Source organism: Phaenicophaeus curvirostris, chromosome Z (assembly GCF_032191515.1).
Source record: "Phaenicophaeus curvirostris isolate KB17595 chromosome Z, BPBGC_Pcur_1.0, whole genome shotgun sequence".
Lineage (NCBI taxonomy): Eukaryota > Metazoa > Chordata > Aves > Cuculiformes > Cuculidae > Phaenicophaeus > Phaenicophaeus curvirostris.
The window spans coordinates 32,872,272-32,890,958 of NC_091431.1; positions in this window are offsets into that span (position 1 = coordinate 32,872,272).

Below are 18,687 nucleotides of genomic sequence, written 5' to 3' on the forward strand. Positions count from 1 at the left end.
GCTTTTGAATTTTCCTCTATTATTGCCTCAATTACCCCTAAAGGTTGTCTGCACTAGGACCCAGCAATTGCTGACGAGCAACATTGGAATGCAGAGTGTTCTCACAACATTCTCCTAGAGAGATAACACCATTAACTCCTTTAGACTGCTGCAAAGCTGAAAGAAAGAAAAAACTTAGAAAGGAAGGAGAAAAAGGGGGGGGGGGGGCTGCACTCACACACATACAGTTGCATGTTTTACTAGGTATTTTAAAATTTTTTCTTCTGAAGCCTTTCATTCCAAAGATCCCCAGGTAAATTTACCTGTTTGCCGGCTTAGTGGACATTTGAGATTGAAAGGTCCCAGTGATATATTTTCAAGGTTAATCAAAGCCAATTTTTAAGTCTTACAAACGTTTGAAGCGCTTCAAACACACACACACACCCCCACTCATTTCTCAGCTAGCCGAATACATTCATACATTCATTTTTGTTGGTTATTACTATTGGATCCACAATTTTTCCATGTTATGGATATTTAAATTACACACGGTACCGGGAACATACAACACTTAAAATACTTATCTATGCATTATCTAATAAGGCTTATATCGATTGTCTAACAAATATTTCACTTATGGTAGATATTTTTTTTCTTTCTTTTTTTTTTTTTTTTCTTTTTCGAGACAGCCTGTCTCCCCATATGCCCATATGCCTATTCCCAACCAAATTATTGATAATCATTCTAATTACAACTTAGTCAAGCCACCCTCCAATGGTCCTATTACGTTCCATGGTATTGTGTGAAGTGCAGACGATTGCAGCACTACTGCGATGGTGGTGATCACGTCTATTTCGGTGCTGCCTCTGGTTCTTGCTCTGAGGTGAGAGCTGCTGCTTGCTGCAGAGGCGTCTGTGTTGGTACGTGCCTCTGAACCATGCTTTGCTCCTGGTTTTCTGACAATACTGTCCCGTTCTTATCCCATTTTGATTTACACCACGGCTTGGTTCTCTTTTTACAGTTTTTTGGAATCTCCTTCATCGCTTCATCACTAATTAGTTCCCAGCGCGGACCGCCATGCCATGCACGGATCAAAGCTTGCAGTATTTCAACTTCTCCCTGCTGCTGTGCCTCCCTCCTGGCTTGCACACGTTGGCCTGAGGGACAGTGAGGGGGGGGATCGAGCTCCTTGACGTTGTCTATCGGTCGCGGATCAAAGGGATAGTCAGCCCTCCCGTCAGGGGTTGCAGAGGCAAGCACAGCCAGTTTAGGGGGGTGAGGGGTTAGTACAGTTGTTGACGATCCTGCACTCGGCTCGAAATTATCGCTCTGCTTTTTTAAGCCGACATGCACCTTTAACGCTTCAAAAACTTTCTGCCAGGGAGCCCCCAGCTTTTTCGCTCTTATTTTTTTCTCTGTTGTAGCATCCCACAGTTTCACCCCCACATCATCCCAGAATTTCCGCGTAAAGATAGTGGATGCAGTTACGGTGGGTATTTTCGCCTGTACCCATGTAAGTATTACTTTAAGATCACGCACAGAAATATTCTTCCCATGCTTTTGAAGGAGGGCTTTCCTAAGTTCATATACGTCTCTTTCAGGGGAACACACCTGATTCCCCATCTTATAGTTTCCCACAGCTCACCTCTATGCTTCAGAGGGATTTTCACCGGCCGGATTCTGTTTCCTTTCAGCAGCTCATTCAACGTTCTGTGGGACTCGCAGCCTGCCACTGAGCCTCGTGGTTCTCCAACCCTTTGGTAATCTCATCCGTATCACGTTGGGGTCACCAATTTGCCGCGATTGAGAGACGGGACACAGCCTGATACAAGCAAATGTCAGATTTATTGCGTTTAAAACACATTTTTATAGTGGTTACAAGAGGCGTGTTTCAAACCGATTGGTTTTTACCCTAAACTAGGCAATCATGGATTGGTTAATACAAATGAGCCTTTTTTAAGCATCTACTTGCTTTCAGCAACAGCAGCAGCTCCTCTAATCAAGGCCACTGCCTTGCAACCACAGACACCCGTGCTAATCTGCACGGAGCCAGCAGTCTCCATTCCTCTCTAAACAAAAACCCTATCTCACTCCTCCCAGGGTCTCCGACTGACAAGCTCCAGCACGTCCTGTCCTACAACAGGTGATCTTGAGTGCTATCATACAGCACATACAAGAGAACCGGGTGATCTGGCCCAGTCAACACGGGTTCACAAAAGGCAGGTCTTGCCAAACTAACCTGATCGCCTTCTATGACAAAGTGAATCACCTACTGGATGAGGGAAAGGCTGTGGATGTAGTCTTCTTGGACTTCAGTAAAGCCTTTGACACAGTTTCCCACAGCATTCTGCTTCACAAACTGTCAGCCTCTGGCCTGGACAGGCACACACTCTCCTGGGTGGAAAACTGGCTGTATGGATGGGCCCAGAGAGTGGTGGTAAATGGACTAAACTCTTGCTGGAGGCCATTTACAAGTGGTGTGCCTCAGGGCTCATTGTTGAGTCCAGCCCTGTTCAATGTCTTTATCAATGACCTGGATGAAGGCATTGAGTACACCCTTAGCAAGTTTGCAGACGACGCTAAGCTGGGTGGAAGTGTCAATCTGCTGGAGGGTAGGGAGGCTCTGCAAAGGGATCTAAACAGGCTGGACTGCTGGGCTGAGACCAATGGCATGAGGCTTAACAAGGCCAAATGCCGGGTCCTACACTGGGGGCACAACAACCCTATGCAGTGCTACAGACTAGGAGAAGTCTGGCTGGAAAACTGTCAGGAGGAGAAAGACCTGGGGGTGTTGGTTGACAGCCGACTGAATATGAGCCAGCAGTGTGCCCAGGTGGCCAAGAAGGCCAATGGCATCTTGGCTTGTATCAGAAATGGTGTGACTAGCAGATCCAGGGAGGTTATTCTCCCTCTGTACTCGGCACTGGTGAGACCACACCTCGCATACTGTGTTCAGCTCTAGGCCCCTCACCACAAGAAGGATGTTGAGGCTCTGGAGTGAGTCCAGAGAAGATCAAAGAAGCTGGTGAAGGGGCTGGAGCAGAAGTCTTATGAGGAGTGGCTGAGGGAGCTGGGGTTGTTTAGCCTGGAGAAGAAGTTGTAGAGAGGAGGGATCTGGCCTCTTCTCCAAAGTGACGGGGACAGGACAAGAAGGAATGGCCTCAAGCTCCACAGGGGAGGTTCAGGTTTGACATCAGGAAATAATTTTTCATGGAAAGGGTCATTGGGCACTGGAAGAGGCTGCCCAGGAAGGTGGTTGAGTCACCTTCCCTGGAGATGTTTGAAAGATGTGTGGATGAGGTTCTGAGGGGCATGGTTTAGTGATTGATAGGAATGGTTGGACTCGGTGATCCAGTGGGTCCTTTCCATCCTAGTGATTCTATGACTCTATGAAGACTTCACAAGATGAAACAAATTTGAATGCTAATTCATCATAGTTATAATGAGTGATTTTATTCAGGACCATTTTAGTTCATCAGTTTCTACCAAAGTAACACCTACATATACCAAAACTGTCTTCCATGAAAGAACAATGAACACACTGCTCCTGTATGATACTTGCTCAGTGGACAAATAGTGAGATCATTGTCACGTAATTTCTCTAGTTGCCTGACTCATTTCTTTTGTGAAAAGCTTCCCAGATTTCCAGGCCACAACAAACTGTTACAACCAGCTAGATATATGTCTGAATACAAGGATTGTCAGTAAACAATTTCTGCAACAAATCTCAAACATTTGACTTAAATGAAATATATTTTTTAGTAAAGTATTACAGACTTCAAAACATCAACAAGCTGATAATAGATTTAAAACATACTGTTCCAAGTTCATGTGACATTGAATCTACTAGAAATCATGATAATTGAGATAAAATCAGAAAAAGGAAATATCTTTAATCAATTTCTGCACATAGGTGTCAGTCCACAGCAAAGATTCTGATTATCTGTCATATTTCAATATTTTCATTAAGAGGGAAAAATATAAGTTACAATTCATCACTGCTGCTACTTTGAATATAGCTCTGGCTAGCAAGGCATCATGGAGCTTTCAGCAAAGCTGGGCTCTGCATGCCTGCTTATAAAACTGTGTATGCATCTAGAGAGACTTAAGGGCCTGAACACAGGTTGGAGTGAAGGGATGCCTCAGACAATTAATCTGAGGCACCTAGTGCAAGCATAATAAGGTTGTTCTTTTCCTTTCTCAGCTTATGGTCTGTGATTATGGAAGCCTTGATGGCTTAGCTAAGTTACATAAGGACTCTGAGGACTGCTGGGACTGTGGAAGTTTGCCCAAGGCACTTTGGCACAACTGTTTGCCACACAACAAATCACCCTCCAAGACAGTAAATCAAGAATTTTTTTGTCTATGTTACATAATATATAAATGAACTCATCAGTTCTTTCAGATCAATTATATATTATTAACTAACAGGAGTTTTTTGCCCTGAAAGTACTTATTAGCTTGGACAAAGATTGTATAGCAATGTGTACATTCAGCAGTGGCTAGTGATGTAGGTGACAGGAAATTGCTTGGCCTTTTGTAACTTCAACATCCTGTCATGTAGTACATGGAGTGAAGATGAGTAGATAAGAATGAATGTATTCATTTAATGATCGTTCCCCCAAAATATAGTCTTTCAGTAGAGAGTAAATTCTGTGAATATAAATAAAGATTAAATAAAAATTTAATTTAAGTATGAGTTTTTTTTCAGTGAGCTGACCACAAGTCCACTAAGTTCTCCAAATATTCTGTTGAAGAAAGATAGACTTCCACTGAGAATAGCAGACTTCTAATCAAGTTGAAACTGAAGTACTAAAGTTTTCAAAAGTTCAGTTACTGAAATTGAAGGTTAAAATCTAAACCACCATGTAACCTTTATGCAATACTCACCACCACAATTACTATATGCAATTTAGCATAAAAATAGATACCATTTGTATTTTTGAATAAAAATCAGCTGAACTTACCGTTCATTTGAATGAAATGTAGTAATGCACTCATTTCAGTAAAAGCTGTCTTTGACTTCAAATTACTTTTCCTGAAAGCATTATTCTAAAGATTGCTATAATATGCAAATCAAAATGCATACCTTTCATGAAATCTTTTTACCAAGCCAGTTTTCCTCTTGAGAAGTTACCTAATAGCTGAATATTTTGAAATAATGTAATTGAATCTTTTACCGAGTTGAAAAAAAATTGCCTTTTTTTTTTCAACATAACTCTTAGATCTTTATGGAATCAGAAGTCCTAAAGTCTGTGAGAAGGATTAATCTGTTGACATTTTCAGCCAGTTCAGCTGCTGGAATAACACATAATTTTCTAGATGCTATTCTGAACAACATTTCTTAAAAGGATCAAGTTACCCACCTTGCGTCCAAAGGAACACTAAAACATTTTCTAGGTATTTAGATTAGTTGGAACCAAAATTATTTTTCCTGTTGTAGTTTGGTTTGTTTTGAATAAAATGAGGTATTTCAATATTTTAGTGACAGAAAGGGAAGGTTTTCACTTCATCAACCCAGGAAAAGTGAGTAGATAACAGGAAAGATATTTAAGAAGGAATTCTGATGTCTAGAATTTATTGTAATTTGATATCTGAATAAAACATTATCTCGGAATAAAGAAAGATTTTATTTTATTTATGTAACAAACAATTGAAACATTTTAGAAAGGTACATGCTTTTTCCTGAAAAAGCACTGATAATAGAAGGAAATTAGCTTTGTGTCATATATCAATTAACAGATACATGTGTTCTGAAATTTAGCAAGAAGAAACAAAATTATGAAATGAGGTTCTAAACATGAGGCTAAAGGAGGGTAATTATAAGAAATATCAGAGTCATCTAAAGGGTAGGGCATGCTGATAATAAGATGCCTCAATTACTTTGTGTGTGTTGGATAAATAAACATCATGAGACCTAATGCTAAAATCCCAGACATTTGGTGTTTTATTTTTATATTTCTTAACATAAAGCTAAGAAATAGTAAGATTTAGCTGTGCAACCTATTATATTACTTCACTGTACCATTTCATCTGCAATCCTGCTTTCATATTACCCATCCATAGGATCCATGCTTAGTGTACAGTTGTCCTATCTCACAGACACCTCCCTGCAGATAGTGTTTCCTAACCTGGCTCTGAGTCTCACATTTGGAATCTCTTCTGTGCCCTCTTGGCACAATGGATTTAACTTTTAGCCAAATCCAGGATTCAAGCACCTTTGTCTACCTCAGGGCTTAAATTTATGGCATGCCTATGTCCTCAAAAGTCTCACACACTGAAGTTAAGTTCCTTTTTCAGTAGGTGTACCTATCTTACAGGACTTAACAAATTAAACCTAGAGGTAAAAATAAATGGCTATAAGGTCTTTGGAACATGCATTAGTTTTCTCACAAAAAAACATTAACTATAATTTGCAGTAGATCAGATTCCTAATTATCCTGAAAGGTAGCCCCAGACTGGGCACTTTTCAGTACTATAGGTGATGGAGGTATTTAATAGATGCATAGGTGTGACATGTAGTCATATACTTTAGAGGTGAACTTGGCAATGTTAGGGTTATGGTTTGACTCAATGATCTTAAAGGTCTTTTCCAAACTTAACGGTTCAATGATTTTATGAAAAAAAGAATAAACTTTGTGAAATATGCAATAGAAAGGACAGATTCTAATTTCTTTCTGGTTGTGACATCCAGAAGCTAACCTTGCTCTTAAGCAAAACAAACCTTTCAAAAACAAAAAAAAATCTGGATCTTCACAGAAACTGCTACTTGCTCCTCCTCCTTTTATTCGTGGATATATATATACAGACATATATAAATACACATAATTTTGAAAGGGACACGCAAAGAACCAATAGAATGAGATTTATTTTATAATATACCATAACAGCAAACTCTAAAATCTCAACATCCATTTTATTTTGTTCTCAACAAACAGAAGTCAGTGCTTGTTTCTCTCATAAATGTGTTTTACTTTAATAAAACACATAGCTGTGAACTTTCTGGAAAAATATAGAGAAACTCTTCTGATGTACATTTAGAGGAGGGATGGTGGATTTGTGCTGTCTAATCTGAAATAGCGGGCATCAAGTTGTGAATTAACTTCATGCAGTTCCGTACGCAACAGAAGTCTATTTGATATGTTGGGTTGCTGAATTATAATAATTTTAGATAAATATCAGGTAGCTGATCTGACTGACTCCAAATAACTGCCCAAATGCAGTTGTGGTTGAAGCAGCTCATTGTGTCCTTAGTGTATTCAAGCAGTTTGTTTTGTTTTTTTTCTCGAAGACTCTAGTATACCCCAGGGACATACTGATATGGTTTCATTGTAATTGGAGGCTCAATGCACATGAAGGATTTGTTAAACTCATACTGATCTGTTCATTAAAAGCTCGAATGCCATTCCAAAGCCTTCCATACTGATTAGATTTCACTCAAAAATTCTAATTCACAGTAATAAGCATAGAACAACAGTTACAATGGAGATAGAAAATAAATAATATTGATTTCCCTCAATTCATCTTCTTTGAACAATACTGTCTCTCCTGTGATGTGAGTGAACAATGCACTGGTACTGAAAAAAATGATTTATTACATTTTTCAATTTTCTTCTCAGGTTATGTATGGATTTATAAGAAAGAAATAACCACAGAGAATAATCTTTCTCAGAATTTAGAAGCCAGTGAACGAAAATTCATTAAACTATCACATCTTTCCTCATTTAAACATCTGACTCTTAATTATTTGCTTTAGAATAAGCCTTCTTAGTAATAATGAAGCAATGACATTATGCTCTATTCCATTTCAAATGGTTTTACCCTTTTAAAGGACTGGGTTATAAAGAAAGAGCCGTAAGTGATCTTATATCACTTCTATCACCTTAGATATATGTGTTATACCCAGCCTTACATCTAAGGTGTGAGGCAATTTCTTTGTGAAGTGCACAGAACCATGACGTTTGCACTTATAATGATACTTCTTTTTCTATATTTTCACTGTTAAGAGGCAAACAAGTTTGCTACCAAACAAAATGGACTGGAGGAAAAAAACCCTGTTTACCAGCTAAAGCAAGTATCTATGTCCAGTCATCGTGCTCTAAAATCATCTGATCAAATGCAAGGGAAACATTTAAACTTCCATTTCAAGTTTTTATGCAGGAAAATTATGTCATTCATATGCTTATTGAATAATATAAACATGGTTGGTTTAACCTGCTGAGTAAAAAGTCCCCTCAGACAAGTACTTTGTACTCTGTAGTGGCCAAGGCCTAGGGAAGATGGTACAAACAAGGCAAAGCCACAGTAATACTTCTTCAACATGTGCCATGTCCCACAAGGGACTTCCTGAAATGAAGATGGTGACTTTGCTTACATTTATAAGTCATATGTATCCACCACAGAGAAAATAAATTACTGACTATTTTTTCCATAATCGGCTGATAATGCGAGATGATGTCTCACTGACCTAGTGAGACTTGTGAGATGCTCATTTAGTCCTGATGTCTACAGCACACAGGTGCATGGAGCTTCTCCCACAAGGGCTTAAGAACATGGAAAAGGGTTTTTGTCTAACTCACTTTTTTATAGGTATCATCATGTTAGCTTGGATCTTTCAAATTTATATTATCATACGTTTAGCAAATTAAGCTTTAGTTTACAAGATCATTGGGGTAGAAAAGAAAAAAAAAGCCAAATCAAACAGGGGCCAAGTCTCTCTTCTGCAAACTATTGTAATTTAAATTCTATAATTTGTTACTTCATTAATTTATTAATTCATCATCTTTCATGCCTATGAGAACAACAGTCACTTAGCAAGTGGAGTGTTCATACTTCCTCCTTTGTCATGGTGCAGGCACCTGGGAGACAAGAAAGCCTCATCAGTGAGGCTGCTGTGGGATCCATTTCAAAAGCTGTTTTGGATAAGCTGACTTACTTATACCTTAACTGTCAGCAGGTATGTGAAGACATAGAAGATGATAGTTGCAGGAAACAGCAAGGTACAACAGATAATGACTAAAGGAGGGCCTGAACCTCCTTCTGTCCACTGTGTTCTGCCTAGGAGTTACTTTTGCTGTGTTCTAATGGTGCTGTTCCCCAGCACAGATCATGCCCTGGCATAAGCTGTGCATTTGGCCAAGACCTGAGCAGGAACTGCTTGAATTATCAGATTCCCCATTAGTCAGTCCTTGTCAGTGCAAAACATAAGAACATGCCTGGTCCAAAGGTGTCAATGAGTTTTAAGCCAGTTTCTGCTGGCTTTTGCACTTCCTTGCAAACACTGTAAAAATGTGCTAATAATACACATCACTGTGAAACACTCAATTAGATCTGAATAACATAGGACACAAAATTTTGCAGAGAAAAAATTTGACTCCTCGTCTAGCTAAGTACTAAGGAATTATTTAGCAAAAAGGTTTATCTATGTTAATTTGTTTCTTTGGTTTTATTTCAATTATGAAATGTTTCTATTAGGCAAAGTTGATCTTTGCTTTAGCTCCTCTCAACTGAGATTCCCACGTCTAACTCAAGTGAAAAAAAATAACATACACTGTGACAATAAGGCTGAATGCTGTAATAGAAGGTAAATATGGGAAGAGATGGGAATGGTTTTTCTCCCACCCTGTCTTACCATGGATTGAGTACAAGACTTACAAGAGAAAGAAATGTATTAAGGGCATATCAATATCTGAAATGCAAGTACATGTAGTCACCTTCTGCTTATCAGCAAGACCCTTGCAAGGATAGGAGCCTAATTATTTTCTAAGGAGATGGATTGCAGCTGCTGCCTTGATACCCCAGCCCTCCAGCTGACCTGTACTCACCATTCTAATGTCATTATAATACTAAAACGTACATCTGCACCTAAGGTTACCTGCCTCCTCTCTGCCTCTGAGGCAAATCACTTCCAAAACCATGCCTCCTGCTCACGTACAGTTAAGTTTTGTCACAAAAAGTGAGAATTCTTTCTCCACTAATCAGCAAGGCTTGAGGTACTGACTTCAGTCACTCAAGCTCCACCTAAAACTCCTTCCCAAAGATGCAAGTTACTATAAATAGTTTAGAACAACAGGAAAAAATGAAGAGGGGAATATATAACTGAAACTTTGGGACCAGCTGACAGGCTGGACTCCATCTTCCTCCAAAACACATCCCGGCTTCCACTGGCATCCCTTTGTGTTATGTGTGCTAAATATGAATTTTAACATTGAGCTAAGTAATGTCAAGATAATTATTAATATCTCTCTTTACTTCTACCTTAACTATATATCTTCTATTCATGTGTTTTCTTACTTACATCTGAGTGTTACTGCTGTGTGTGTGCAATTGCTTCTTCTGTTCTTGTACACCTTCAGATGTTGGGTCATGTATAGGGCTGTTCAATGTATTTTCACATATTGCATCTTCTCCTCAGCCACTAATAAACATTACTAAGTCATAAGCTGTTATAATCAACTATTTGATATAAAATTGATTTGTTTGTACGAGTATCTGCAGTCTCTTGTAACTAGAGAGATTTGAAGGGAGTCTCTAATTCAAATAAAACAAGCTAGAGAAGATTGATTGTCTTCATAATAGTTTTGATAAGAATGTAAAACTGAAACAGTGAAACAAGCTGGATAATATTTTCTTGATTACCCTTCTATCATTGCTTGTTAATTACTGCATGTAAAGCAAGCTGGAAAAAAGTTGCTTATCCTTGCATCAATGCTCATTGATTACTCTGACTGACAGGCTGAACGATATACATATTTTTGTTTCTTATTACACTGTCAGTTAAAGGGTTAAACAGATTGGTAAAGTCTCCTTTTGAAGTCTCTTGTATACTTTCAAATTTTCCTGTTTGTGGTGTCACATGAGACACATGACATACACAAACAAGTTTTCCTTACTTGGTAGATTCCTGGCACTGGGTGACAAATATCTTTTCAATTTCTGTAGGTTCTAAACATTATGCCACAGTGTATGAGGGGATAAACACAGAGCAAACTTTTTAAAGTAGTATTGCATTAGCACATGAAGCGTGTTTCTGACACATTTGAACACCTGGTGGGAATATTTATCAGAATTCTCTTGCTACAATCAAACTTGAAAGATGAAATTGCAAATAGTATTTCTAGAAAGTATTTTTAAATTACAGTTTTAAATATTTTTCAATCTGTTTCAAACAATGCAGTTGACTTTACAGAGAAAAATTACATCTAAACATATTATTTCAACATTCTCTTGTCTCACCAATAATACTAAAATTATATCTTTAAGTTTCTTTTTTACATGGTCTTTTGTTTGTATCCTTTATTTATCTTTATTTAGACAAGTGCTTACACAGTACTAAAATATTCTGATCTACAGATGTCTAAATCAAAACAAAGTGGTTTGCTGTTAAAACTATTAGAACTTTTGAAGAAGATATTTATTTTTTTCATCAGCTTTACTGCTCATTGTCATACTGTATATGTAAATACCATCTTGGGAGGTAATTCCCTTTGGAAACGTGACTTCATTACTCCTACTTTTATGCTTTTATGTTGTGATGCTTTCATGTGTATTTAAAGTTACTGAAGCTGTGGAAGGCCCATATGATTTTACTTACAGGGATCAGATAGAACAGGATTTATTTTATTCCACGGACATTACTTTCATATTATCAAGCATGACTGGATCCAATAGGTACTGAAAATCCTGTATTTTTCTGTGTGACCTAAAGAAGCAATGCTTCCTTAAAGAGGGAATTAAGGGGGTAAAAACTCTTAGAATATTTCTGGCTCTTCTTTGTGTGACTTTGGCCTTCAGATTGTAAATTAATGCTTTGCTGTTCCTGCTAGAGGCTGGAACAACATGCTACAGTGCTCAAGCAGGGAACTTGACTATTTATCTTGCTAAAACATTTACACCAATTTACACCTTGTTTTAGCCAAGGACAAATTGGGTGCTGGGAGCTCTGCCAGCAAGGGAAGAATGTTGTGAGACACCCACCTCACTGAGAAGACAGTCACTTGATGATGATTAGAGTCTACAACACAGACAGTGCCTTCTGCACTCTCTCTGGCACACCAGCAAAGCTCCCATTGAGATAAGGTGGACTGCAGCTTGTAGGTGTCTGGTAGCTCTGGGCCTGGTGTCCTACCAGGTAGAACTCCAGAAACCTTTCCCCTTTCTGTTTATACACTGAATGTTTCCCCAGAAGGACAACCTACTAGCCCAGACTCGCTTGATGAAAGACAACAGCCTTAATCTTCACTGAAATATTTGTTTATTTGGAGGACTTTTCGTTAGGACTTTCTATGCTGTTCAGTCTAAGTATTTTTTACAGTCAAACTTTGCTCCATTTCTGCCAGCAAACCTAGCTAATAAAAAGAACAGATACATATAGGCCTAGCCCCTCCCCTCCCTCCTCCTTCTCCCCTCTTTCCCCACCTCAAAATGATCATAATAAATACAAATAGGCGCCAACCATCTACCACACTTATGCATCTTTACCTATCAAAATTCAGTGGTTGCTTCCAAAGGAGAGACTACTCAGGAGGATTTCTTCAAGTACTCTTTTACCACTATGATTTAAATAGCATGGTGGTTATTAAGATTAAGAATAATGATCATGGGCAATGTGATGTGTACAAACGAGCTTCAGCTATATCATGTTTTAATATTGATGTGTATTAAGATGAATCAGACAGTGACTATTCTATATGACTGTTTCGACTCTAATTTTGGTCTGGCTCTTGAGAAGATGAATCATTTCCCATTGAAGTGTGGGGGCATCTATATCCAGTCTAGCATCTTGTAGTGATTGTTAACAGACTCTTAAGAGCCCAAGAATATTGCTCACTTTCTCAAGCAGCTCATTCATGAATTTTTTCTTATACAAAGAAACAGCACTTTCTTATTTTATCCTGTCACCTATGTGAGCACTGCTGGATGTAATTATTTTCAGAACCATCCTATGTTCAGTTTCTTTTATTTCAAGGAAATTGTGGTATGCATTTTTTTACTTGTAAGAGAATGAAGGAAGTAACTTCAAGGAAATAAATTTAACAGCAGAATTGCCATTGACAAAAAGGGCTGTTTATGAGCCTGCAGTTCTGTATACAGATATGTGTGCTACAGCAGAGGAAAAGAGTTTCTGAGGTGAAAACTATGAAATTAACTAACTAAAATACCTTGAGAATGTATAGATGTCTAGGAAAACACTCTTAGTAATATGTTAGCTGTATATATTGCAGATTTCCAAATAATAGGAAATCAGCTTGCATTTCACTTGACCTTTCCTAAAATTAACTTTTTGTGACATTTAAAACATGGAAATTGCTGATGAAATTCTAGGTATGAATTCCTCCCTGCTCCTCTAAAGTCAATTTCCTTCCTCCATTAAGGGGTGAAATGAGCTTTAAATACTTCGCTTTTTCAGGAGCTGATTTTCTTTTCATAAGCCTCACAGAAGGAATATTGTCATGATCAGAGATTCTTTCTCAGTTTAACTGCTACAGCAAAACCATAGTAAATATGATCATAATTAAGTCCTTATCTAGGACTTGCATGAGAGTGAATGAGATGGTGCAAATCATGAACTTTTCTGTAATAATTCAGTTGTTGGGAAGAACTTCCACAAATCTTCCATTCTTCTGAAGTGGATCCTCTTCTGCTGTAGTGACCCTGCTTCTACTCTGACCATGTATATATATTCTCCAATTAGAACAAAATTAGAGAAACTCATATGTTAAACATGGCAAAAAAAACTATGAAAAATAATGATTTTTTTTCATCTCCAATGATTTGTCACGGCTTCACTACTATAACCTTTGTTATAGCAGTTCTCATCATAGACATGCAAAAGAAACCATAGGTCTTCTCTGACCTCTTTGTTTCTAAACTAAATTAAAAATAATATGATCCAGTCTAAGCAAACTTTGCTTAGAGCAGAAGTCAATGAAAGGGCAGTGTCAGCAATACTTGTCTACAATTGCAGCACCTAACTTTCCAATACTCACTGTTTCTGGGGACAAGCCAGATTGTAATGACAGCAGAAGACTCCCATGGACTGCTTATCCTCTTCAGCATCCCAGTCCGGTTATCTTTCGTATTGCACTGGGTAAAATTTCCTGGCTGGCACTACGCATCTTAGAGATTCCCTCTGATACAAACTGGGCGAACTGAGAGCCAGCTGAATGGTTTTATCACTGGTTTGTAAACACACCAGGAAGTTTTTATAGTAAAGATGCTAACGTTCTTTAGGTCTGTATGTTTTTACATACATGCAGGAAAAACATTCCTGCATGCTTTTAAGGGATGAAAATCTTCACTCTGAAATGTGGGAAACACTGTTCTAATAGGTTTAGAGACATTAAGAGACATTGCGTCATTTGGCAGCTAAATGCTAAAATTCACCTTCAAAAGTAGGCTGGCTAGGCAGAGGTCAAGGTTGTTTTCATTTTGCTTGACTTCTTTTCTCTTGTGGATTTTGGCAGTTAGAAGGACAACTTGAAATAAAGGATTTCAGGATTCAGGATTCAGGTTCAGGATCTGAGAGACAACAATGTTAGTATTTTGAACTACTCATATTGTAAGAAAGATAATCATAAACAAAAAATCATCCCTTGTGGTTGAATGATAATTAGAAAATATGGACACTTTTAAAGTTCAGTACATGTTTATTTTTTCCTTTAAGATTTAATAACAGGCAGATTTAATCATCAAATGCTAAATTAATTCTAAATTAATCTTAATTGTAATAAGGCTGTAGATGAGACTATTTTCTAGGGAGCAGGGACTGGCATCACTCTTATGCTCTTAGTTCTTGATCAGTTACTGAACACAAAGGATTGAATTCCTTATTCTGATGGAGTGGGATTTAAATCATAGAGTCAGTCTGTGTACAAGAGAAAGGAAAGAGTCATTCCTACAGCAAAACCTCTTTCCACTGGACATACTGGAGACTGTAGTGGCAACTAGTCCTGTATTTTATTTTTGTACTTGTATGTATTGTAAGGCAAAATCTAATTTGTATGTATAATAATATAATTAGACTTAAAAAACATGTTGTTGTTTTAAAACCCTGTATTTATTTACAAAAGAACCTAAACCCCATACTATTTTAATATATTTTCAAGACCCATCTGCAGGTGAGAAATAGTGCACGCCATAGCTAGTTTGAAGCCATGCACATGCTCTACCAGGCAGCCAAAATATTCCTGCTATTATCTAGGTATTTATACATGCTGATTGGCTTTCACAGTGCATCATTTTCTTTTCTTTTATCAAAGGTGTTATCTTGAATCACTTTCCTCTGTTCAGATCCAGTTCTTTTAGAAAATTAGTCAACACAAATATTACTTGAGAAGAAGTAAGGAGAGAGAAGAGAATTGACTGTGCGTGTATCCAGGCTTCAATTGCAAGCAATAAACTGTAATAGATCTAGTATTTTCAATAAATTTGCCCATTTGTTAACACTAAGGTTTGACAATCCTATATTTTTCCCTTTTACAATGTTTTTATTTATCTGTAGGTCAAAATGAAAACATCCTGATTGTTGTTACCTGCTCAGGCTTTGACAAGTTCTTTGAACGTGCATTCTGATATCCCAGCATGGTTTGATAGTAAATAGTATACAGCAATCTCCACTACCACGTTAAAGCTGGATGCAGCTTGCTACAAGGTACACCATTAATTATTTGGGAGAGCAGCTGGCTTATGCTGATGACTCTGGTGCTGCCAGTACCCCTGAGAAGCACTTGCCTACTACTGCTGTTGCAACTTTGTGAAGGCGAGCAATGTTACACATTTTGTCATACTATGCAAAAAAAATTCTACTTTTCTTCCTGAAAGATGGAACACAAAAGCAAGTCACTGAATATCAGTTGTGAATGTATAAGACTGGAATTTCTAAGTGACACAGAAAGAAAGACAGAAAGGAGCATAACCACATTTTTGACTAGAATGTACTTTTGTCTAAAATGTACTTTTGTCAGTTTTAAGAGAGAAAATGTGCTACTCAGACCTCATTGCACTAGAGATGCCAACATACAGAGTCCTTTTTCTTCCTCTTTTACATTGTTAAAATAGGAGTATGTGATGATGTAAAACAAATGTTCAAAAGGAAAACAGTTGTGTATGTCACATTGGAGACATTCTAAAGAACAGTGGAAGTAAGAAATGTGTCTTACAAAATCAGTGTCTACATGTATTATCTGTTGCACTGTGGCAGCCTCAGGCATTTAAAATCAACAGAAGAGATTATTAAAAATGATGAATCTCAGTTTTATGAAATTTCCTTATAATACCATAAGTAAGTCCACAGAGATATCATCCAAAAATGAGGAGTTTAAGACAGGAATGAATTTTTTTTCCACTGCTTTTTTTAAAAATGGTCTGACAGGATAATTTTCAAGGAATTAATCTAAAAAATACCCCAAGAAGTCTCTGCAACATGATATGTAGGCTAAGAATCACCTTTCCAAATATTTTTCAGAAGAAAACAAGAATATGACATCATCATTTGATTATTTTTCTTTTGGAATATATAAGATTATATAGTTAATTCTCAGCATTGTTCTTCAGTATAGAGTATAGATGTAAAAAACGCAGCATAAGTAGATTGTTAAACTAAAAAAGAGATGCAGTGTGTAACATTTGAGAAGGATGAATTATTATATTGACTTTTATGATAAAGGATTCAACATTTCAATTGTTTTGACTTCTAAAATTTTAAACACTCACTTAGCATGAGAGTGATAATGGTTATTCGTCATACAGAAGATATTACTTGAATTTATAGAATTATTTCACGTATTTTAGTCCTTGCCTTGATCCACAAGAGTGGTTTAATTGTAGTTGTATATGTTTTTGGAATAAAAGCTACTAGGCTTTCTAATAAATACTTATACTTAAAATCACATCCTCTTGTATAAGTGGAGGGAGTGAAATGTATACACACAAGCATACGCACACTATGCTGTCAAGCCTTGCCAGGAGTAGAACATTTGCACTGAACACTTCCAGCAGTGACATTATTTCTGGAACTCCTATCTTCTGGGAATGTAGCTAGAGATACGGTTATAAATAACTTAAGATACTATACCTAATAGAGAGAATAAAGTTCTGATCCCAAGCAGAAGCTGCATAGCTCATACTAGCAATCTGTGACAACTCTGTGGCCCATATCGTGTTAGTGCCACCTAAGTTTATGTGAGAATCAGGTTTTCCTGTCTCCTGCTTGTCATCTGCTGCCAGCCACGTGCCAGTCTTCCAGTCAGAGGGAGTAATGTTACTGTTCAAATAACAGTGCCTAAAAATGCTAATGGGGGGGGAATAAGTCAGCAGCAGAATTAGGGTTTTGGTTTTTTTCTGCACAGAACCGTAGTGTTTGTAATAAAAATAGTTCTTAGCTTATGGGAAGTATACCAAAGATTGGTCCCAAGTTATCTCTTTCTTGTATAGTTGTGTAGTAGTTATTTATTTTGAAATAAATAATCTAAATGTTATAAAAAACTGACCTGAAAAGCTTTATAGAAAAGGATTCCTAAATGTGCGGTTAATAAACTATAGAGGCTTGGTACTCATAATTCCTGTTGACAATGTTTCTTGAACTCATACTTTTAAAATTTATTATATTCTTACTGTTATTTTATTTGCTGCCTTTTCTCCACCTCCCACTGCCTATATGGAAAGAATACCTTGAAGTAAACAGTCATCTGAATAGTTTACAAAAAGTCCCAATTGGAGCACAATTTGAATTTTGGCTACAGGCTTGCAGAGGTAAAGCAGCCTTGTACTTTTAAGATGTTGATTGGATTGACAAACAAGCCTTCCATCACATAAATCCTGTGTGACTATGGGTTAATTGCTTACAATTCTGCCATGTCTCAGTTCCCTTTGTGAAAGATGTAGTTTGTAATAGTTTCTTGCCTCACAGAGGTACTGTGAAGGTAAATACATCAGAAAGAGTGAGGTATACAAATATTTTAGTAACAGAGAGCATCGGGTACCAGGGTTATTGTCTCCTTAATGGCAGACCCATTTTAATCCAATAGATTTCTTGTCATATTACAAATGGACTCCTTTTACAAAAGGGTTGTCACAAAGTATCTCAATCCATCCTATGTGTCAATAACAGTCTTCCAAAACAGTTCACTATCTCATCACTTTCTCATGTTGATTTCTCCCAAAGACTACTCCTCAATTACAAATATAAAAAAAAGAAAAGCGCAAAGAGACTCCAAGACTATAAAAACTTAATACATTGCATGAAGTTAATTATAGCAATGTTGATGTCCTCTCTCCTTTTGACATTGGGAGTTGATACTAATTTTTATTTTTACTGAGAAATTAGTTTCCTGTAGAAGTTTAACTGTAGAAATTTAACAATTCCAGGATAAAACACCTTGCTCACATAAAAACATTCTGTACCTTTCTCATTTTGTCTTTCAGAATTGGCTTGCTCTAGAACAAATCACTTCACAGTCTTTTCTTCTTTTTTCCTCTCTCAAACCCAGGAAGAATCAACTTGTCTAAATGCAAATATACTTCTCTGTCTTTTCCACCCAGGCTTATTAATTGAGCTCTATAAATGTTACTTTTCAAAACCCTAATTTGTAATGAGGCTCTCTATTTACCTCTAAAGTCTGTATTGCAATTAAATACTTGCTCTCCTCAGAGGCTCCTTAGCTTTATTCTCATTGCTTCATCAGTGATAGACCTCTTTGAGGCTTTTTA